The sequence below is a fragment of the Odocoileus virginianus genome, chromosome 2 (assembly GCF_023699985.2).
Source record: "Odocoileus virginianus isolate 20LAN1187 ecotype Illinois chromosome 2, Ovbor_1.2, whole genome shotgun sequence".
Classification (NCBI taxonomy): domain Eukaryota; kingdom Metazoa; phylum Chordata; class Mammalia; order Artiodactyla; family Cervidae; genus Odocoileus; species Odocoileus virginianus.
The window spans coordinates 38107784-38133193 of NC_069675.1; the positions used below are offsets into that span (position 1 = coordinate 38107784).

At 37.4% G+C, this 25410-nt stretch overlaps 1 pseudogene; it reads right to left on the reverse strand.

The window, feature by feature from the left end:
* Window positions 1–4080: 4080 nt before the first annotated feature.
* LOC139031770 (U2 spliceosomal RNA) lies at window positions 4081–4196 on the reverse strand (annotated as a pseudogene).
* Window positions 4197–25410: the final 21214 nt, after the last annotated feature.

The following is a 25410-nucleotide window of genomic DNA, read 5'->3' on the forward strand; positions in this document are numbered from 1 at the left end:
TGGTAACCACAAAGCCTGTAAATCATATCTAATTTAGAAAACTGAATTTGCTAATGTGAACTTGAAATGAGCTCACTAGCTTTGCAGTAATCAAATGACTACACCATAACTGAACGCACCAGCACCCACCTCCCCACACATGCAGTGTGCTCCTTTTTAAAGCATTTAAAATTTTGGTCTAACTTTATCCTTGAAGAACTGCTCATAATAAATATCCAATTCTTATCCACAGTACACAAAACTCCACTCTTCTCATAGGACTTAATTCTAAACTTTTTTTGTTTTTTCAAATTAGGATACTTTCTAAGGATAACCAAAGGATACCTATGTTATCTCCTGCTTCTCTCTTCTTTCACATTCCCATAATCCTCAGAAATGGAAACTGACTTTCCTTTTGATTCTCATAAGTTATGATTTCCTTTTATAGAAGAGGTCATCTTGATGGGCTAGGCAAATGGGTATCTTGTCTACACTGTGGCTCAAACTATGAGATGGGTTTTCATTGTTTGATCTGAGATACTCTTCAAAGGAAAGGGGCAAAGGAAAAGAATTTGGAAAATCTGCCCAAAGGCAATAATTCCACTATTTATATTTTTAAATACCACTATATTTTTCTATACAATCTTTCCTTAATAAGGTCTACTGCTTTCTTTATAAATCTTCATTTTCTCCAAAGTAATAGATGTCTCAGGCAGTAACGCATCAAGGTTAAAAGCTCAGGCATATATATGGAATCTCTAAAGATAGTACTGATGAATCCCAAGTGCAGGGCAGCAAAGGAGACACAGACATAAAGAACAAACTTTTGGACACAGTGGGTGAAGGAGAAGGTGGGGTGATTACAGAGAATAGCATTGAAACATACACATTAGCATAGGCAAAATTGTCAGTGGGAGTCTGATGTATGATGCAGAAAACCCACAGTCAATGCTCTGTTACAACCTAAAGGGGTAAGAGGGGGAAGGAGGTGGGTTAAGAGGGCGGGGACATGTGTATATCTATGGCTCTTTCATGTTGATATATGACAGAAGCCATCACAAAGTAATTATCCTACAATTAAAAATATAAATATCTTTCTGGCTTACTTCGCTCTGTATAACGGGCTCCAGTTTCATCCATCTCATTAGAACTGATTCAAATGAATTCTTTTTAATGGCTGAGTAATATTCCATGGTGTATATGTACCACAGCTTCCTCATCCATTCGTCTGCTGATGGGCATCTGGGTTGCTTCCATGTCCTGGCTATTATAAACAGTGCTGCGATGAACATTGGCGTGCACGTGTCTCTTTCAGATCTGGTTTCCTCGGTGTGTATGCCCAGAAGTGGGATTGCTGGGTCATATGGCAGTTCTATTTCCAGCTTTTTAAGAAATCTCCACACTGTTTTCCATAGTGGCTGTACTAATCTGCATTCCCACCAACAGTGTAAGAGGGTTCCCTTTTCTCCACACCCTCTCCAGCATTTGTTGCTTGTAGGCTTTTGGATAGCAGCCATCCTGACTGGCATATAATGGTACCTCATTGTGGTTTTGATTTGCATTTCTCTGATAATGAGTGATGTTGAGCATCTTTTCATGTGTTTGTTAGCCATCTGTATGTCTTCCGAAGTAAGCCAGAAAGATAAAGACCATTACAGTATACTAACACATATATATGGAATTTAGAAAGATGGTAACGATAACCCTATATGCAAAACAGAAAAAGAGACTCAGATGTATAGAACAGACTTGTGGACTCTGGGAGAAGGCGAGGGTGGGATGTTTCAAGAGAACAGCATTGAAACATGTACATTATCTAGGGTGAAACAGATCACCAGCCCAGGTTGGGTGCATGAGACAAGTGCTCGGGCCTGGTGGACTGGGAAGACCCAGAGGGATCCGGTGGAGAGGGAGGTGGGAGGGGGGACTGGGATGGGGAATACATGTAAATCCATGGCTAATTCATTTCAATGTATGACAAAAACTACTGTAATGAGGTAAAGTAATTAGCCTCCAACTAATAAAAATAAATGGAAAAAAAAAAGAAGTAGCAATGTAATAATAAAAAAAATAAAAATAAAAAAATATATAAATAAAGTTCACAAAGGCAAATAAAATATCACATTGAAGATTTTGAAAGTGTCACTGCTATTACAATATCAAGAAAGAGAAGAAAAATTTTAAATATTTTAAAAAGCTATTAAAGTTTTAAAGAGACAGCAGACTTCCTAACTGGTGGCAATATATCCTTGAACTGCAAGCTTAATCCCTTGCCTCCCCTGCCTTGGACACTCTGTAAACTTAGAAATAAATATTTTTTGCAAACTGACTTTTAGAACTTAACCACTTTGTAAGTAGATGAACTTCTGTATTTAATAATGTAAACAATATTTAGAGCAAAGTCAACATATATATTCCTTCTCAAAGGCTACTTTGAGAATTTGTGGCCTTACTCTGATGGAAAATAATCAAAGTTATAATCAACCCAAAAGGAAATAAAACAGAGAGGGAAGAAAATGTAATAGTTCAATAGTGTTTCATAGAACAGCTGTACCAATTCTGAAACTTTTCTTAGTATAGTCAAATCTCATTAACAAGGCAAAAAATTCTAGGAAGAAAAGTGGATTTCAAAACAATTTCAAGAAACAATATTCAATTAAGCTGCCATATGTGTTTCCTCTGTGTGAGTGATACAGAATATAATGAGATGTGGGCTACAAACATTTTATAGACTTTTTATTTTTATCATGAAAGTCTTCCAGACAGTCTAAGGGATGTTAAAATTAGTTTGGAAAAATATCTTGAAAGTTTTCATTGTTGACTTTGAAAAAGATATTCCTTCACTGCCAAGCACTGAAACATATACCATCACTCATGATGAGTTACTACCACATCTGTTGTACCTTTTTAGGTTCAAGAAAAGGAAAGGGGACAAATTCTAATTGGTGAAACAAGTGATCAGATTTAAGCCAATTATTTCAAATTTGCCCCTCAATGATTTTGACTAAAAATGAAAGTAAACTTTTTAAAATACAGAGAGTCTTGCTGCACTTCTATTCACTCCACAAGTGTCTCCAGCCATTCACTGACTCAAAAGATATATATTAACTGCTTACTGTGAGCCAGGAATGTTTCCAGAGACAAGGAATGCAAGAATAACATTTTACTTTATGGAACAATCCACCCACCCAACAATATCAGAATGCATTATTTTTTAAACACATATGGAAGAAACAGCAAAAAATTACTGTTATCATGGAGGTCACAAATCACCAGAGGGGAGGGAAGCTAGACAAACTGACAAGTACACAAATTCTCTGGGAAAATTAAAGAAGTAAGGGACATAGTGTTGTTGGTGGGTGGTAGGGGGGGTGCTCTGAGTGCAACTTTAAGTATGACAGAAAAGGAAGGCTGCTCTGAGAAAAGGACTTTAGGAAGTCTAAAGTCTGTGAGTGAACAATCCACAGGGAAGAATGTAGTTGACAGAGGGTGCAGGAAGTACAAAACCCTTGAGAGGGTGTACATCAAAAGTTGCAGAAGAAGTGGAAAACAGGAATTCTGGTACATTGTTGAGGGAATGTCATAATCACTTTGACAAAAGTCTTTCATTTCCTTATAAAAGTAGGTTTCTATCTACTCTGTAACCCAGCAACTCTCATCCTAAACGTGGACCAAGAGAAACAAAGACAAACGTCTACAAAAATACATGTACAAGAAATTTCAAAGCATTTTTATGCATAATAAAGCAAAACTGGAGAAAACACATATATGCATCAACTGGTGAAAGCATAAAAACAAACTGATATGTTTATATGATGAAACATCATACATTTTATCATCATAAAAATTAACAACTATAGAAACACGTGGAAAAACACGAATGTAATGGAAAATGATACTGAGTAAAAGAAGCCTCATCCAAATTATTTCATTTATTTTAAATTCTAGAACAACAACAAAAAAAACTATCTATGAAGAGGCTAGTGGGAATTATTATTGGGGAACAGGGTTAAAGATTGACTGGGAACTTTTCTGTGGTGATGGTAACATTTACTGTGTTGAATGGGATTTAGTTACATCGTTGTATGCAATTTCAAAGCTCAAAGCTCACGGAAAAGTATATTTATAAATTTATATTTCCTTGTAGGTTAAATTTTTACTTAAACTGATAAGAACAGATACTACACTTGATCTTAGCCAAAAGGCCGAGAAGCGAGGGTGGGATGTTTCAAGAGAACAGCATTGAAACATGTATATTATCTAGGGTGAAACAGATCACCAGCCCAGGTTGGGTACATGAGACAAGTGCTCGGGCCTGGTGCACTGGGAAGACCCAGAGGGATCGGGTGGAGAGGGAGGTGGGAGGGGGGACCGGGATGGGGAATACATGTAAATCCATGGCTAATTCATTTCAATGTATGACAAAAACTACTGTAATGATGTAAAGTAATTAGCCTCCAACTAATAAATGGAAAAAAAAATAAAATAAAATAAAAAATTTTTACTTAAAAAAGAAAAGATTCTTAATACTAATTAGATACTGACATCAAGCTAATGATATTCATGCTGAAGTGTTTTAGGATTGAAGGGTACTGGTGTCTGCAACTTGCTTTGAAATGTATGTAAAACAAGATGAATGATGTATCAATAACCAGGTGAACTGACTATGTGGTATGTATAGAAATGTTAATGGAATCTATCTAGTAAATGCATGGGTTTTCAAGGTAAAAATTCCTTCAACTTTCACATAAATCTGATATTTTTGTAATGAAATACTGAGGACCTGTGCCGTGCCTGCTGAGTGTCCTTGGTCCACATGGGCTAGATGCTAGTTCTGTTGGGTCTTCCAGCTGCTCCATCATCAATGTACATACAGACAGAGACTGGAAACCTGGGAGTTTCTGGCTCAGAAGGAGATGATGCACAAACTCAGAAATCTGGGCTCAGAGACAACCATGCCAAAGCTGCATTTACTCTGTTCATTTACTCCATTAAGCAACATGGGGCATGGGACAAGTGGGCTGACACCAGAACCAGACTCTGGAGTTGTTAATAACCAGTGTCTGCCATTCTTCCTTGATGCTTCAAGGAAAACCAAACAGATTTAACAAATAGTTTTAGACCATTTGCAGCTGCCAGTCATTTTTCTAAGTCATCTACACGTACTAAGGCGTCTTATCCCCACAGTGCGTCTAGATAGTAGGTACAGATATTTACAGACAGACAAACTGAGGCACAGAGAGGTAAATGAACTTGCCCAAACCTGTAAAGCTAGGAAGTACTCGAGTTAAATTCAAACTCAAGTGGTCTGGCCCCAGATTCTCAGCCCTTCAGTGCAACTTAAGCATCTTTGCAGTTGAGACAGTACTTTTAAGAACAATTGTTCTTCCAGGCCCATTTCACAAGGCTTTTCCTGTTGTCTTCACTACGCGCACAAGGCTTTTCCTGTTGTCTTCACTACATGCCTGCTGGACTGATCTGGTACCTTCACTCATCTTTTTTGGTAAGGGAAAAAGTATCTGCTCTAAGCTGTTCAAGTGAAGGAACTGAGAATCTGATGCACACCATTTATTTATTCATGCTGTTTTATTTTCTTTACATCATTCATTTATTCAGCAAATTTTTTTGTATACATATTCTGAGCTGAGAATATCATGATGAACAACCAGATATGGTCTCTGGTCTTGGAAATCAGAGTCCAACAGAGGAAAACGATAATGTAGAGGTAATGGGATAAGAGAATTTCAGTACATATGTGCTATAAGCAAATCAAATGGGATTATTATCGGATGGCATCTGCAGGGTGGGCAGCCTTAGCTGGTCTGGACAGGCAAATACTCTCAGAAGCAATTACTTTAAAGCTGATGCTTGAAACATGAAAAAGAAAGCCCATGTGAAGAAATGAAAGTAAAATATTCCAGGCAGAGGCACCAGCAGGGACAAGGTGCTGGGGGCAGGAAAGTACTTAGTGTATTCAAGTAATGGGAAGAGGTCCAGGTTGGGACATAGTGTGTGTGTGTGTGTCTGTGTGTGTGTGTGTGTGTGTGTGACAGGTAGCAGGGGAATGGGGAATGAGGTCACAGAGGTAGACAAAAGTCAGATCAGGTACAACCTTTACAGATAAGCTTTTTAAAAACAAAATTATTCTAAGCTGGAATAATTCTAAGGTGGAAAGTCATTGAAGTACACCTTCAACACAAGAAAAAAAAATGGGAGAAAGAAAAGAAAGATCAAGGAGACACAGTAGTAAAAGTCAAGAAAGGAGACAAAAGCAGTAAGAGTCAAAGGAAGCAGTAGTAAAAATAGTCTGGAGAAACAATGAGCCAAATTCTACTGGTCTCTTTAGGCCTTCATTATTTTAACAATGGGAGTAACGAGAAATCACTGAATATTTCTGAAAGTAGCAATAATATGATGTGACTTACATGTTATAAGTTCCACTCAAAATGTTTGACTAAAGTGTGGAGTGAGACAGGGTGTATGGGGGGAGTAAAAAAAAGAAAAAAAGCAGAAGGAGCAGAGAAAAGGTTCTTATAACCATGTAAGCAAAAATGATGACAACTTGGACTATCACCATAGTAGTGGGGTGGTGAGAAGTGGTAGAATTTTGTATTAATCAGAAAATTGAACCAACAGAGTTATAGATATACTTTTCTAAAGTTTTTAATTATCCCAGCTTGGCTGGAATAAGAATCTCATGTTTCTACTTTTGTTCACTTCAAAATGTTTTTTAATTTCCATTTTGATTTCTTCTTTAGCTCATGAATTATTTAGAAGTGTGTTGTTTAATTTCCAAATATGTAGATATTTTCCTGATAGCTGTCTATTAATTTTAATTCCATGCTATTGTTGTCTGTGAATATATTGTTTATGATTTTAATCTCCTGGCATTTATTCAGATTTGCTTTATATCCCAGTACATGCTTTATCATTATACGAGCCATGCATGTTTAAAAAGGAGCTGTAAAAACAAATAGAGAAATAAATAAATGGTTTCAACATAACATTCAAAATAATAATAATGATAAATAAAAAGAAAGTATATTCTGATATTGCTAGGGGACTGTTCTATAATGTAAATTAGGTAAATTTCTTTGAAATGCTTCCTTTGTCTTCTATATCCTTACTAACAATCTGTCTACTTATTTTATCAATTATTAAAAGATAATTATTGAAATATGCAACACAATTTTAATTTATACATTTACCTGTTTTATTCCTGTCAGGTTTGGCCTTCACTTATACTCTGAAGATCATCTAATTTGGCCTTCTCAAGGAATCTATCTATTTATATATTCCTTCTAAGGAATCCCTGGAAATCCAGTGGTTAGGCCTCATTGCCTTCACAGCTATGGGCCTGGGTTCGATCCTTGGTTGGGGAACTAAGATGATACAAGCCACATGGCGCAGCCAAAAAGTTTTATGTTTAATATATTCCTTCTAAACCTTGTATGATGAATTTTTCTTCGATACTTAATCAGTTCCAACATGCTCTGGGATCTTACCATCTTGAAATGCACACCTCCCCTCAGTTCACATTTATCCTCAAAAGACTGTCTCATCTTCTATTGCCCTTTGATAATTAAACATCTCAAAAGAGTTGTCTGTACACAATGACTCAAGTTTTTCTGCTTCTATTCCCACTATAACATATTCTAACCTAATTTAATCAGCACCTTGTGCTTTTATCAGGTTTACCAAGTATCTGAGAATTGCCAAATTCAATGAACACTTCTCTTTGTCCTAGCCTCTTAGCTACATTTGACACTATTAGGCACTCTTTCTTTTTTGTTAAATTGAGATAATTTACAGAGTCAAATGCACAAATCTTAAGTATACAGTTCAATGAGTTTTGACAAATATAAACATAGACAGAGAACTATTTCTATACACTACACAAAATTATCTTGTATTCCTTTTCTAGTCAATCTTTCCATTCTCAGAAACAATCACTGTACTCACTCCTATCATTAGAAATATGCCTTGATTATTCTTGAAATTTAGGTAAATGAAAAAACCTAATAGGTAATCTATTAGGCCTGATTTCATTTAGCAATGGTTTTGAGATTAATCTATGTTTTGTGTGTAGGTCATATTTTTTTATTGCTAAATATATCCATTTTCTATCACTGCATGAAAAATTACCCTAAACTTAATGGCACAAGACAGCGTTCATTCATCATTTCACGGTTTCCACAACTCATGAGTTCAGTCACAGTTTAGCTGAGTAATCTGCTGTTTCACAAGGCTGAAATCTAGATGTGGCAGCGGGGCTACATTTCTTTCTGAAGCAAGGGTCCTATTCTGAGCTCACTGACTATATATTGGCTGAACTCAGTTCTCTGTGGTTGTAAGAAGCAGTTCCCATTTTCCCACTGATTGTCAGCCAGCATCTACCATCAACTCCTAGAGAACCTTGAAATAGTTTGCCACACGGCTCTCTCACAAATCTCACAATATGGAAATTTACTTTAAAGCCAGCAGGAAAATATCTCTTTATTTTCAGAAACAGCCCAGTCCTAATTTTAAGTGTTTTCACCTAATTAAAGCAGGGACACTTGAAAAGGTCTCTTTTAAAACTCAAAATCAACTGATCTGAAACATTAATTATATCTACAAAACTCCCTTCACCTATCCACAGGATACAATCTAATCACAGGCATGAGATCCCAACATATTCACCAGAGCTGCCCACACTCAAGAAGAGGAGACTATTCAGGGAATATGTATCAGCAGGTGGGAATCTTGGAGTTCATCTTAGAATTCTGCCTACCACAATAAATATCTATTTGTATACCACAATTTATTTATGCTTTTTCCTATTAATGGGCATCTCAACTTCAATTTTTTGGCTACTATGAATAAACTTGCTCAGTTCAGTTGAGTTCAGTCACTCAGTCGTGTCCAACTCCTTGTGACCCCATGAACCGCAGCACGCCAGGCCTCCCTGTTCATCACAAACTCCCGGAGTTTACCGAAACTTGTGTCCATCGAGTCAGTGATGCCATCTAACCATCTCATCCTCTGTCGTCCCCTTCTCCTCCTGCCCTCAATCTTACCCAACATCAGGGTCTTTTCAAACGAGTTAGCTCTTCGCATCAGGTGACCAAAATACTGGAGTTTCAGCTTTAACATCAGTCCTTCCAATGAACACCAGGACCAATTTCCCTTAGGATGGACTGGCTGGATCTCCTTGTAGTCCAAGGGATTCTCGAGTCTTCTCCAACACCACAGTTCAACAGGATCAATGCTTCTGCACTCAGCTTTCTTTATAGTCCAACTCTCACATCCATACATGACTACTGGAAAAACCATAGCCTTGACTAGACAGACCTTTGTTGACAAAGTAATGTCTCTGCTTTTTAATATGCTGTCTAGGTTGGTCATAATGGTCCTTCCAAGGAGAAAGCATCTTTTAATTTCATGGCTGCAATCACCATCTGCAGTGATTTTGGACCCCCTAAAAATAAAGTCAGTCACTGTTTCCACTGTTTCCCCATCTATCTGACATGAAGTGATGGGACCAAATGCCATGATCTTAGTTTTCTGAATGTTGAACTTTAAGCCAACTTTTTCACTCTCCTCTTTCACTTTCGTCAAGAGGCTTTTTAGTTCCTCTTCACTTTCTGCCATAAGGGTGATGTCATCTGCATATCTGAGGTTATTGATATTTCTCCTGGCCATCTTGACTCCAGCTTCTGCTTCATCCAGCCCAGTGTTTTTCATGAGGTACTCTACATACAAGTTAAATAAGCGGGGTGACAATATACAGCCATGTCCAGTTCTAACTGTTGCTTCCTAACCAGCATCCCGGTTCCTCAAGAGGCAGGTCAGGTGGTCTGGTATTCCCATCTCTTTCAGAATTTTCCACAGTTTATTGTGATCCACACAGTCAAAGGCTTTGGCATAGTCAATAAAGTAGAAATAGATGTTTTTCTGGAACTCTCTTCCTTTCTCGATGATCCAGCGATTGCTGGCAACTTGATTTCTGCTTCCTCTGCCTTTTCTAAAACCAGCTTGAACATCTGGAAGTTCATGGTTCATGTACTGTTGAAGCCTGGCTTGGAGAATTTTGAACATTACTTTGTTAGTGTGTGAGATGAGTGCAGTTGTGTGGTAGTTTGAGCATTCTTGGCATTGCCTTTCTTTGTGATTGCAATGAAAAGTGACATTTTGCAGTCCTGTGACCACTGCTGAGTTTTCCAAATTTGCTGGCATATTGAGTGCAGCACTTTCACAACATCATCTTTTAGGATTTGAAATAGCTCAACTGATATTCCATCACCTCCACTGGATTTGTTCATAGTGATACTTCTTAAGACCCACTTCACTTCACATTCCAGAATGCCTGGCTCTAGGTGAGTGATCACACCATTGTGATTATCTGTGTCATGAAGATCCTTTTTGTACAGTTCTTCTGTGTATTCTTGCCACCTCTTCTTAATATCTTCGCTTCTGTTAGGTCCATACCTTTTCTGTCCTTTATTGAGCTCATCTTTGCATGAAATGTTCCTCTGGTATCTCTAATTTTCTTGAAGAGATTTCTAGTCTTTCCTATTCTATTGTTTTCCTCTATTTCTTTGCACTGATCACAGAGGAAGGCTTTCTTATTTCTCCTTGGAACTCTGCATTTGAATGGGTATATCTTTCCTTTTCTCCTTTGCTTTTTGCTTCTCTTCTATTCACAGTTATTTGTAAGGCCTCCTCAGACAACCATTTTGCTTTTTTGCATTTCTTTTTCTTGGGGGTGGTCTTGATCCCTGTTTCCTGTACAATGTCATGAACTTCCATCCATAGTTCATCAGGCACTCTGTCTATCAAATCTAGTCCCTTAAATCTATTTCTCACTTCCACTGTATAGTTATAAGGGATTTGATTTAGGTCATACCTGAATGGTCTAGTGGTTCTTTCCACTTTCTTCAATTTAAGTCTGAATTTGGAAATAAGGAGTTCATGATCTGAGCCACAGTCAGCTCCCAGTCTTTTTTTTCTTTTTGCTGACTGTGTAGAACTTCTCCATTTTTGGCTGCAAATAATATAATCAATCTGATTTCAGGGTTGACATTCGGTGATGTCCATGTGTAGAGTCTTCTCTTGTGTTGTAGGAAGAGGGTGTTTGCTATGACCAGTGTGTTCTCTTGGCAAAACTCTATTAACCTTTGCCCTGCTTCATTCTATACTCCAAGGCCAAATTTGCCTGTTATTCCAGGTATTTCTTGACTTCCTACTTTTTCATTCCAGTGCCCTATAATGAAAAGGACATCTTTTTTAGGTGTTAGTTCAAAAGGTCTTGTAGGTCTTCAAAGAACTGTTCAACTTCAGCTTCTTGAATGGATTGCCTTGGAAATGAACAGAGATCATTCTGTCATTTTTGAGATTGCATCCAAGTACTGCATTGTGGATTCTTTTGTTGACTATGATGGCTACTCCATTTCATCTAAGGGATTCCTGCCCACAGTAGTAGATATAATGGTCATCTGAGTTAAATTCACCCATTCCAGTCCATCTTGGTTCGCGGATTCCTAGAATCTCGACGTTCACTTTTATCATCTCCTGCTTGACCACTTCTAATTTGCCTTGATTCATGGACCTAATGTTTCAGGTTCCTATGCAATATTGCTCTTTACAGCATTTGACCTTACTTCTATCTCCAGTCACATCCACAGCTGGGTGTTGTTTTTGCTTTGGTTCCATCCCTTCGTTCTTTCTGGAGTTATTTATCCATTGATCTCCAGTAGTATATTGGGCATCTACCGACCTGGGGAGTTCATCTTTCAGTGTCCTATCTTTTTTGCCTTTTCATACTGTTCATGGGGTTCTCAAGCCAAGAATATTGAAGTGGTTTGCCATTCCTTTCTCCAGTGGACCACATTCTGTCAGACCTCTTCACCATGACCCGTCCGTCTTGGGAGGCCCTACATGGCATGGCTTAGTTTCATTGAGTTAGATAAGCTGTGGTCCATGTGATCAGATTGGCTGCTGTTAAGTCACTTCAGTCGTGTCTGACTCTGTGTGACCCCATAGACAGCAGCTCACCAGGGTCCCCCGTCCCTGGGATTCTCCAGGCAAGAACACTGGAGTGGGTTGCCATTTCCTTCTCCAGCACATGAAAGTGAAAAGTGAAAGTGAAGTCACTCAGTTGTGTCTGACTCTTAGCGACCTCATGGACTGCAGCCTACCAGGCTCCTCCGTCCATGGGATTTTCCAGGCAAGAGTACCGGAGTGGGGTACCATTGCCTTCTCTGGATCAGATTGGCTAGTTTTCTGTAATTGTGGTTTCAGTCTGTCTGCCCTCTGATGCCCTCTCAGCGCCTACCATCTTACTTGGGTTTCTCTTACCTTGGATGTGGGGTGTCTCTTCACAGCTGCTCCAATAAACTTGCTATGAACATCTAAATATGTTTTATGTGGATATATTATTCGCTGGGCTTCCCCAGTGGTGTAGTGGTAAAGAATGATGAAAAAGATGTGGGTTTGATCCCTTGGTTGAGAAGATCCCCTAGAGAATGAAATGACAACCCACTGCAGTATTCTTGTTGGAAAAATTCTATGGACAAAGGACACTGGAGGGCTATGGTTCATGGGGATGCACAGTTGGACACATCTGAGTGACCCAGATTCATTATTATTTCATTATTCATTTCTGGTTTCATTATTCATTTCTCTTGGATAAATATCTAGGAATAGAATCACTTGGTCATAGAATAAACATATGTTTAACTTTACAAGAAACTTCCTAACAGTTCTTCAAAGTAACTGAATCCCCTTATGCTCTGTCCAGGAATGCATGGAAGTTCTGGTTGCTTTCCACCAGGATTTGGTATTGTCAATCAGAAAATATTGCCATTCATTTGCCACATTCGATCATAATCATTTGCCAGAATGAAGTGGTGGTGGTTTCAATCTGTTTTCACCTACTGATTAATGATTATGAGCATCTTATTATATCATCCTTGGTTATTAGAATATTGCTTGTGAAGTATCTTGTGCCAGTGTTTTGAACTTTTGCCAATATTTTGAATTGGATTGTCTGCATTTTTATTACTGAGTTGCAGAGATTCTTTTTATAGTCTGCAAGTTTTTGCCAAGTATATAAATTGTTAAGGCTCTATCCTAGTCTGTGGTTTGCTTATTCAGTCCTTAATGGTGTCTTTTGAAGAACAAATGCTTTAATTTTAATTAAGTCCAACTTACCAGCTTCTTTTCCCTTGTGTAGGCTAAAAAATATTTTCTTAACCCAAAGTTGTAAAGATATACTCAATGTTTTCTTCTATATGTTTATATATTTAGCTTTTTCTTTTGGTCTGTGATCCAGTTTGAATTATCTTTTTAGATAACAAGAGGTAGAAGTCAAGGCTCCTTTTATTTACATTTTGCAATAGGTCTATTATATTCACCATCCTGTGTTGGAAATATTTCCTACTCTGTCTTTCTTAAAATTCTTTTACTTCTAAATATAGATAGTATTCAGGAATTAGCCATAACCTCTCTTTTACTACACTTTCTTCATGTATGATTTTGCCTTTTCCCATGACTTTCAATGAGATTTAAACACTGATGATATCTAAATATATATCTGCATTGGAGTACTCTCTCCTGGGTCTTCAGGTAAATCAATTCAGCTATCTATTAGACATTGTCCATCGAATGTTTCAAAGACATCTTAAACTTAACATAGCCAGAAACAGTCTTCATTTTCCCTGTAATAGGACTGTTCCATTCTTGTGAGTTTTCCTTATTTCCACAAATATTATTACTGTACTCTCAGAAATCTAGGAATTATCTTAAGCCATTTTTCACTTACCTTCCTCAGCCAATAGCAGTGAATTTTCATTTATTTTTCTAAATCATCTAAAATCCAGCTACCTAAATTTAAGATATGCTCTGTTATGTCTTTAATACCCACCCACAACTGTCTCTTACCTGGACTACAACAGCAACCTGTTTACCAGCTCTCTTCTTCACATATACCCATCTATAATCCATTACTCTCAATACAGCAAAAGTGATCATTTAAAAATGTACACTGTAATATATAATCCCCTGCCTAAATAGTTCAATAACTTTTACTCAGTGAGCTAAATAAATATGTATTAATCATTTATTGTCTGTCAAACACTGTTCAAAGCCCTGGGGATATAATTGTAATTGCAAAAAGACATGGTTCCTAACTTCATTAAATTTGCATTCATCCAATATCCACACACACACAGCTATAACATATTAACTCTGTCAAATATACAGAAGAGCAGTGAACAGTGTCATCAATGTCTTCAAACAGGAATTTGATATGGTTAGAAGATAAAGCAAGCCTACATGGGATACGGATTCTTTAACACAAATTATTTAAATAATAGGACCCCAGGTAGAAAACTATGCATATAAATGTGCATATTTAAGCTATGATAAGGCATGATGAGGACATGAAGCTAGAAGGACAGATAATTAGGGCAGCGAGCAAAAAAGAACAAGATGAGTTTGGTGAAAAAGGAAGGAGCCTAATTTGCAGGGCTTGTTAAGTAGTTTCCTCTTCCTTAAAATAACAGAACAATCTGAGACGGATTACTGTGGCTATTATGTAAAGAGTATATTGAGCACCAGACAGAGCTTTGGAAGGTTTGGAAATGATCTAGATCAAGTGGGATGGTAGCACTTTCCTGCTTCAGGACCCATATCCATTCTGCCTGGAAAGCTCTCCACTTGTCAGGTCTCAAATGAAATGTTTCCAGTTCAGTGGAGGCCACCCCAACTACCAGGAAAATAAAATGCTTCTTGTTCAGATCCATTATTTTCTATCACTTTGTTTGCTTCCCAACAAAAGACCTATACATAGAAAACTATAAAACACTGATGAAAGATATCAAAGAGGACACAAACAGATGGAGAAATATACCGTGTTCATGGATTGGAAGAATCAATATTGTCAAAATGTCTATACTACCCAAAGCAATCTATAGATTCAATGCAATCCCTATCAAACTACCAACGGTATTTTTCACAGAACTAGAACAAATAATTTCACAATTTGTATGGAAATACAAAAAACCTCAAATAGCCAAAGTAATCCTGAGAAAGAAGAATGGAACTGGAGGAATCAATCTGCCTGACTTCAGACACTACTACAAAGCCACAGTCATCAAGACAGTATAGTACTGGCACAAAGACAGAAATATAGATCAATGGAACAGAATAGAAAGCCCAGAGATAAATCCACGAACCTATGGTCACCTTATCTTCAACAAAGGAGGCAAGGATATACAATGGAAAAAAGATAACCTCTTTAACAAGTGGTGCTGGGAAAACTGGTCAACCACCTGTCAAAGAATGAAACTAGAACACTTTCTAACACCATACACAAAAATAAACTCAAAATGGATTAAAGATCTAAATGTAAGACCAGAAACTATCAAACTCCTAGAGGAGAACATAGGCAAAACACTCTCTGACATAAATCACAGCAGGATCCTCTATGACCCACATCCCAGAATTTTAGAAATAAAAGAAAAAATAAACAAATGGGACCTAATGAAACTTAAAAGCTTTTGCACAACAAAGGAAATTATAAGCAAGGTGAAAAGACAGCCCTCAGATTGGGAGAAAATAATAGCAAACGAAGCAACAGACAAAGGATTAATCTCAAAAATATACAAGCAACTCCTTCTTAGCACTTTCATATTTTGTTATTAGCACTTCTTGTTTATTTGTTTATTTCTATTTCCAGCACTAGAATGTTTGAACCAGGAGAGCAGGGACCATATCTATCTGTTTCTTTGTCTGTTTTTCCCAGCTTATAAATTGTCATCACATGCACCAGAGACTGCTTCATGATTGTACTCAAAACATGTTAATCAAATGAAGTAGTAACACAGTCCTCAAAATATTAGCTCTCCACTCTTCATAGTATATGCCATTTTAGTTAAACGTTTCAACAACTGCTCAATTTCTATATGTCACGTGCTGGGCAAGGTGTTAGGGACAGAATGGCTTGTAAGACCAAATGATATCTATCAATAGTTTAGAGCAAGGGTTCTGGAACCAGTCCACTTGGACATGAACTAAAGTGTTTCTGCTCCCCAGCTGTGTGACATTGGGAATGTTCTTAGCATCTCTGGTTCCTTATAACATTGTATATTAAAGGATGTCTATGGTTTTCAGCTATTATTCATCCTAATGGCAAAGTAGAAACTGAAATCAAATTAATAGTTTACTACAAATATGCTATGTGTCAGGAAGGAGAATTACAGGATACTTGAGAGTATATAACAGGTTGACATATTTATTATTTTATAACAAGCAGTCCTAATATTTAGAGAAAAGAGAAAACTTTGGCTTCCCTGGTGGCTTAGACAGTAAAGAATCTGCCTGCAATGCAGGAGATCTGGGTTTGATCCCTGGGTTGGGAAGATCCCCTGAAGAAGGGAATGGCTACTCACTCCAGTATTCTTGCTTGGAAAATTCCATGCACAGAGAAGCCAGGCAGGCTATAGCCCTGGAGTCACAGAAAGTCAGACCCGGCTGAGCAGCTAACACACACACTCTCAGGAGAAAATGTGACTTCAAGTCCAGGTTCATTATGCCAATGTATGTTAAGGAGATGAGCTGAAGAGAGCACTGATATCTCAAGTAAAACCCTAGTGTCATGAAAACAGCAGCTGCTGAGTGTGTGTTTATGTGTATGCACTCATCTCATGGATCAGATGTCACAAAAATCTGCTAGCAACTACTGCTTATAACTATTCAAATACTATGTGGCTTAAAATAGCAGTCATTAACTCTCACTAATCTTGGTTCCACTGGGGATTGGCTGATGTAGGTTGGACTTAGGGGGTGAGTAGCTCTATATCTCCAGAGAAGGCAATGGCACCCCACTCCAGTCCTCTTGCCTGGAAAATCCCATGGATGGAGAAGCCTGGTGGGCTGCGGTCCATGGGGTCGCTGGGAGTCGGACACGACTGAGCGACTTCACTTTCACTTTTCACTTTCATGCATTGGAGAAGGAAATGGCAACCCACTCCAGTGTTCTTGCCTGGAGAATCCCAGGGACGGGGAGCCTGGTGGGCTGCCGTCTATGGGGTCGCACAGAGTCGGACACGACTGAAGCGACTTAGCAGCAGCAGCAGCAGCTGTATATCTCATGCTTTTCTTTCTCCTCCTGAAATCAACAGTCTAGAGCGAGTTTTTCCCATGGCCGGGCAAAAGCTATTCACACAAAGAGAAGTTCCACATAAACTCTGAAGTGGCATGCTGCTACTAATGCAACATGGAATTGAAAAGAGAATCTCCAGGCTGAACTCAAAGTTGAAGGAAATAGACACCACCCTGTGTATTGGAAGTACATGGCACATGAGTTGGGAAGAGGAGGAATGAGGAATTGGGACCTGGATGCAGGAAAAAATGAAGGATAATTCAATTCACCAAATCTGCTCAGTTTGTTCTTCATAGAGACAGGGATGCTGAATGTTGGCTTGATGAAGAAATAAATATTGGAAAACATACACCTCTCTATTATATGAGAGTTCAATAGTAATCTTAAGTAGAATTTTAACTAAAATAGACAAATAGGAAGAACGAAAAAGAAAGACAAGGCAATATTTTTTTGTCTTTGAAGTTTTAAAATAAATGCCACTAGTTACAGTAACTATTTTGTAGGTATATGACAGAACAAAGACATGAAGCATATTATGCAACTTATGATTACAGCTATTATTCCTTTAACTAAATTTTCCCTTATTGCACAGGGTATTTTTAGTAAGAAAATGCCATTTTTTTCTCTCTCTCTTTTCTTATCACAATTCAAGCTCTATTTCTTATGGGATTACTTTGGAAAGCTAAGCATTCTATAGTTTGTTGGTGCCCTTTCAGGATCTTTCCTTACATAAAAGATACTTTTAAAAAACAGTTTTATACTGCATTCTGTAATTGCCTGGATTTCAGGCTTGTTTTTACCAGGCTATGGGAGGAAATCTAATCAAGTATAGAAACTGAATTATGTGCTCTGACTTCAATCCTAAAATGTCTATTTTCCTTTTATTTTTTTTCTCATTAGAAAGGACTTTCAAACTAATTTCTTTAGTTTTTGTATTTCCTTTTACTATAACAAGACCACTGTTTAGGACAGCTCATTAAAATATGAATTTTAGTATAAAATTATGAAAATAAAGTTATTCTAATATTTTCTTTCACCTAAGAAAAACTGCTTTATATAACATATCAAAAGGCAAAGGAAAACTTCTAAATTATACTTAATCTGTTGTAATGCTCAATCATCCCAAAAAAAAAGAGAGAGAGAGAGAGAGAGAAATATTCCTCTGAAAAATTGTTTGCTTTAGGAGGATGTAGTAGTAATGCTTAAATGTTTAAGACTTTCTCTTCTATTTCTCTGTTGTTTTACAAAGCTCCTTATTCTAAGGCTCTCAGAGAACTCAAAACAACCAAATTCTCCCCCTATGAATCAGAATTTCAGTCAAAAAGAGTTAAGAGTTCACTTACCCTACTTCTTTCAATTTAAGAGGAAATTGAATTGAGGGAAAAGGAGACCAAGACTTTCCACCAATTACCTAGGGTTGTGGCCATAGACAATCATAGGTATAAACACTATTTTTACCATGCAGAGATGATATGACTAGCTCATTTCAGTTTCCTTATCTGCAAAATGAGAATAACAACATATCCCTTGAAGTGTAATTGTAAGGATTCAATGAGAAAATATATGTTCCATAAGGTCATATCAGTTCAGTTGCTTGGTCGAGTATGACTCTTTGTGACTCCATGCAGCACATCAGGCCTCCCTGTCCATCACCAACTCCCGGAGCTTTCTCAAACTCATGTGCATCGAGTCGGTGATGCTATCCAACCATCTCATTCTCTGTCCCCTTCTCCTCCTGTCTTCTATCTTTCCCAGCATCAGGGTCTTTCCAATGAGTCAGTTTTTTGCATCAGGTGGCCAAACTATTGGAGTTTCAGCTTCAGCATCAGTCCTACCAATGGATATTCAGGACTGATTTCCTTTAGGATGGATGGGTTTGATCTCCTTGCAGTCAAAGGGACTCTAAGAGTCTTCTCCAACACCACTGTTCAAAAGCATTAATTCTTCGGCACTCAGCTTTCTTTACAGTCCAACTCTCACATCCATACATGACTACTGGAAAAACCATAGCTTTGACTAGACTGATCTTTGTTGGTAAAGTAATATCTCTGCTTTTTAATATGCTGTCTAGGTTGGCCATAGCTTTTTTTCCAAGGAGCAAGTGTCTTTTAATTTCATGGCTGCAATCATCATCTGCAGTGATTTTGGAGCCCCCCCCAAAAAAAGACTGTCACTGTTTCCATTGTTTCCCCATCTATTTGTCATGAAGTGATGGAACCAGATGCCATGATCTTAGTTTTCTGAATGTTGAGTTTTAAGCCAACTTTTTTTTTTTCATTTATTTTTATTAGTTGGAGGCTAATCACTTTACAATACCGCAGTGGGTCTTGTCATACATTGACATGAATCAGCCATGGATTTACATGTATTCCCCATCCCAATCCCCCCTCCCACCTCCCTCTCCACCCAATCCCTCTGGGTCTTCCTAGTGCACCAGGCCTGAGCACTTGTCTCATGCATCCAACCTGGGCTGGTGATCTGTTTCACTATAGATAATATACATGTTTCGATGTTAAGCCAACTTTTTCACTCTCCTCTTTCACTTTCATCAAGAGGCTCTTTAGTTCTTTGCTTTCTGCCATAAATGTGGTGTTATCTGTGTATCTGAGGTTATTGATATTTCTCCTAGCAATCTTGATTCCAGGTTGTGCTTCATCCAGCCCATCATTTCTCATGATGTACTCTGCATATAAGTTAAATAAGCAGGGTGACAAGATAAAGCCTTGACATACTCCTTTCCCAGTTTGGAACCATTCTTTTCCATGTCTTGTTCTAACTGGTGCTTTTTGACCTGCATACAGATTTCTCGGGAGGCAGGTAAGGTGGTCTGGTATTCCCATCTCTTGAAGAATTTTCCACAGTTTGTTGTGATCCACACAGTAAAAGGTTTTGGTGTAGTCAATAAAACATAAATTCTTCACTTCCAGTCCAGTTACCTTTGCCCATAATGGTTTATGTTCACCTTGTTCCAGTATGTACAATTTATTGGTAATATAGGAATCACACATAAGAGTGCTTAAACCATCATTTATGTAGACTGTACTGAGTAAGAGGTTAAAGAGAGACCTGCCAGAGTGGTGGGATGGTGGGAAGGGAAGGAGGTGGTATATGTATAATTATGACTGATTTGTGGTGTTGTATATCAGAAACCAACACAACATGGTAAAAATTAGAAAACAAAAAAACTTTAAAAAATAAATATAGAAAAAATAATAAAGGATAGTATAAATGGGAAAAAAAAAATGAGCTGAGATACCAGTGCAAATAACACAGACATTCCTGGTGTCAGAAGAAGACTGTAGGTGAGCATCTAGCTCCCTCTCTCTCTTTTCTGTGCAGACTTCAGATCATGATAACATATATTATCACAGTTTGTCCTATGTGTAATATTTCAATATATCAGAATTGTATCAGGAGGAAATGAATGAAATTCATAAAGGCAAAAATCCAAGAGTCCTTTTTCTCTCATTCTTTTACTCATCTAGTGCTGTCCAACTCAGATAGTTCTTATGCCCCATTAATGACAATAATATCTAGTTAGAGCAAACACCTCTCAGAGTTGATTCTGTTTCACACAAAAAATGAGGTGCCCCTATTATAAGTTCACTTAGTGGGAAGTGAATTTTTATTGAAAATATTTGAAAGTGAGGTTCACAGCTCAGTTTCTGTGCAGCAAAATCCATATCCTAAAGCTCATTCAAGTAGAACACCTGTAAGTTTTTCTTTGGGCTTGACACATTTAATCAGGCACTGGAAGGTGCTTTTCACCACTGTAACACTGTACCACCACACCATATTGTGAGGTGTATAGGAGTATTTATTTAAACAGTGCCTCCATATGAAGCCCACTGTTTCTAATTTAATCATTAAAATAGGTCGAAGTGTTAAGCCTCATGATGTTCATTCTACAAAGGGATGACAGAGGAGAAGGAAATGGCAACCCCACTCCAGTATTCTTGCCTGGAAAATCCCATGGACGGAGGAGTCTGGTGGGTTACAGATCATGGGGTCGCAAAGAGTCGGACACGACTGGGTGACTTCACTTTCACTTTTCAACGTCTTACTCTAGTTTATACAAGTTGTACGGAGCTAAACCAGGACATGAACTGACCTTTATCAAAGGTCAAAGCTCATGTGCAGAGATTAACTTTCTGAAAAACTGTTATCATTTATTAAATGCCTATAAACTGCAGAGCATTGGGAGAACAGTTTCACAGGCTATTTCATTCATATATGAGCTTCATCTAATAGAGAGGTCTATATTCCATGACAATTTGTGAACTGAACTATCCCTAGTGATTATACAAATCACAGTCCTCATTGCCTTCCAATCCATGTTTCATTAAACCCTGTTCACAAAGAGAATTGAATTGCAAATCAACATAATTGACTCGTTTTCTAAAATGAGTCCTTGCACCTAGAGCCCACTTTCCACAACAAGAGAAACCACTGCAGTGAGAAGCCCACAGCCCACAACTATAGACTAGCCCCCACTGGTCTACAGAGAAAGCTCACTCACAGCAACAAAGACTCAGCACAGCCAAAAATAAATAAATAAGTAAACAAATAGAAGAGAGAAAGACAGAGAGAGAGAGAGAAGTCCCCGTTTAAAAAGAAGAATTTACTTTAAAAATGTATACATAAACACATACTTAGGACAGAGGAGTACTGGTGAGCTATAGTACATGGGATGACAAAAGAGTCAGGCATGATTAAGTGACTAAACAAAATACATACTCGAATGTTTAATAAATGCATAAAATAGCATCATTTGAATATCTTACAATACATTATTTTATTTTCTGCTTGGCCACACTGTGTCCTCTTCTTTCCTCATTCTACACAGCTCACTATCCCATCCTAAATCCAAATACTGCTAAGTCCAAACATCCCAATGTTTTCTAGAAAATATACGTATGTATAGAAAGTGACGTCACTTAGTCGTGTCCGATTCTTTGTGACCCCATGGACTGTAGCCCACCAGGCTTCTCTGCCCATGGGATTTTCCAGGCAAGAGTACTGGAGTCGGTTGCCATTTCCTTCTCCAGGGGATCTTTCCAACCCTGGGATCGAACCTGGGTCTCCTGCATTGCAGGTAGACGCTTTACCATCTGAGCCAACAGGGAAGCCAGTATGTATGTATACTATGTATTTATGTATCTAAAGACATACACAAACACATGAATGCAAATATTTCTTTGACACAAACACAAAATAAACAATCAATATAATCAACCACACATTTGCATATGCATATATAGGTTTTATTGTCATTGTTTCTCTGTAAGAAATGATCTAGCACTATGTACATTTTTCTGCATCTTAATTTTTTCTCTGATAAATATTTTAGAACATTCCTCCACTAAGTGACCATAGCTGTAATTCATTCTTTTAATCATCACTTTAACAGTCTACTGTGTGGATATACCATAATGTATTCAAGAATTTCTGTAATTGGTGGACAACACTTGTTTCCACATTTTTGTTACTGAAAACAATGCTGAAATAATTATCATTGTACCTATGACCTTAAATACTAGTGACCTTCATTTCATGGAATGGACTCTAAGAAAGAAGATTCATATATTAAAAGTGTATATATGTTTTTTATATATACCCAAACTTAAGTTATATTTTATATTGGAATATAGTTGATTTATAATGTTGTTACTTTCAGGTGTTGTTACTTATAGCTAAGTGCATCAGTTTTGTATACACATATATGTATATGTATATATATGTACATGTGTGTATACATGTGTATATTTATTCCTTTTCCATTTCATTTCCCTTATAAGTTATTACAGAATATTGTGGAGAGTTCCCTGTGCTATACAGTAGGTCCTTGTTGATTATTTTACATATAGTAATGTGTACATATTAATACCAAGCTTCAGATTTATTCCACTTTAGTAACCATAAGTTTGTTTTCTATGTCCATGAGCCTATTCCTGTTTCATAAGTTCAATTGTACCATTTTCTAGATTCCACATATAAATGATATCATATGGTATTTGTCTTTGATTTGTTTTACTTGATGATATTCTCTAGGTCCATCCATGTTGCTGCAAATGGTGTTACTTCATTCATTTTTATGACTGATCAATAATTCACTGTATATATGTCCCACATATTCTTTACTCATTCCTCTGTCAATATACATTAAACTTCCATATCTTGTCTTTTACAAAGAGTGCTTCAATGAACACTGGGGTGCATGTATCTTTTTGAATTATGGTTTGCCTCAGATACATGCCCAAGAGTGGGATTGCTGGCTCATATGGTAGTTTTACTTTTAGTTCTTAAAGGAATCCCCATATTGTTCTCCATGGTGGTTGTAACAACTTATATTCCCACCAACAGTGCTGGGGGTTCTCTTTTTTCCTGCACTTTCTCTAGCATTTATTATTTGTAGAGCTTTTGATGGTGATTTGCTATTCTGACTGGTGTGAAGTGATACCTCACTGTAGTTTTGACTTGCATTTCCCTAATAATTAGTGATGTTGCCCATCTTTCTATGCACTGTCTGTATGTCTTCTTTGGAGAAATGTCTATTTAGATTTTTTTTCCCATTTTTTGATTGACTTTTTTTATTTGCTTGCTGTTGTTGATGATACAGAGCTGCATGAGCTGTTTGGTAAGGAGGCAAAAGACCTGTATTCTGAAAACTATAAGATGCTGATGAAAGAAATTGAAGATGACACACACAGATGGAAAAGATACATATGTTCTTGGATTGTGAGAATCAACATTGTCAAAATGACTACACTACCCAAGGCAATCTACAGATTCCTTGCAATCCCTATCAAATTACCAATGGCATTTTTCATAGAACCAGAAGAAAACATTTTTTAATTTCCATGGAAACACAAAGGACCCTGAATAGGCAAAGCTATTCCAAGAAATAAAAATGGAGATAGAGGAATCAGAACCTTGTCTTTAGGCTATACTACAAAGCTACAGTCATCAAAATAATATGGTACTGGCACAGAAACAGAAATGTAGATCAATGGAATAGGGTAGAAAGCCCAGAAATAAACCATGCACCTAAGGTCAATTTATCTACAACAAAGGAGGCAAGAATATACAAAGGAGAAAAGACAGCCTCTTCAATAAGTGGTACTGGGAAAACTGGACAATTATTGTACATGTAAAAGAAAGAATTAGAACATTCTCTAATACTATACACAAAAGTAAATTTAAAATGGACTAAAAACCTAACTTTAAGGCTGAATACTATAAAACTATTAGAGGAAACAAAGGCAGAACATTTTTGGACATAGATTACAATAATATCTTTTGAATTCACCTCCTATAGTAATGGAATAAAACAAAAAAGGAACAGATAGAACCTAATTAAACTTAAAGGCTTTTGCACAGCAAGGAAATCATAAACAAAATGAAAAGACAACCCACAGAAGGAGAGAAAATATTTGCATGTAAAGCCACCAAAAAGGTTGCAAAATTTGCAGTTCCATCAGCCAATGTGAAAACATGTATTTCTCCACATCTCTCCAAAAGTACTTACTAACAATAGTACTCTTTTATTTTTCATCAATGTTTATTTTAAGTGATATACAATGTATACACCTTACCTGTCTACTGAGAAATCTGTATGCAAGTCAACATGCAACAGTTAGAACTGGAAATGAAAAACAGACTGGTTCCAAAGGAGTACGTCAAGGCTGTATATTGTCACCCTGCTTATTTAACTTATATATAGAGTATATCATGTGAAATGATGGGTTGGATGAAGCACAAGGTGGAATCAAGATTGCCAGGAGAAATATCAATAACCTTAGATATGCAGATGACACCACCCTATGGCAGAAAGCGAAGAAGAACTAAAAAGCCTCTTGAAGAAAGTGAAAGAGGAGAGTGAAAAAGTTGGCTTAAAGCTTAACATTCAGAAAACTAAGATCACCACTTCATGTCAAATAGATGGGGAAACAATGGAAACAGTGAGAGACATTATTTTGGGGGGCTCCAAAATCACTGCAGATGGTGACTGCAGCCATGAAATGAAAAGACACCTACTCTTTGGGAAAAAAGATATGACTAACCTAGACAGCATATTTAAAAGCAGAGACATTACTTTACCAACAAAGGTCCATCTAGTCAAAGCTATGGTTTTTCCAGTGGTCATGTATGGATGTGACAGTTGGACTATAAAGAAAGCTGAGTGCCGAAGAACTGATGCTGAAGCTGAAGCTCCAATACTTTGGCCACCTAATGTGAAGAACTGACTCATTGGAAAAGACCCTGATGCTGGGAAAGATTGAAGG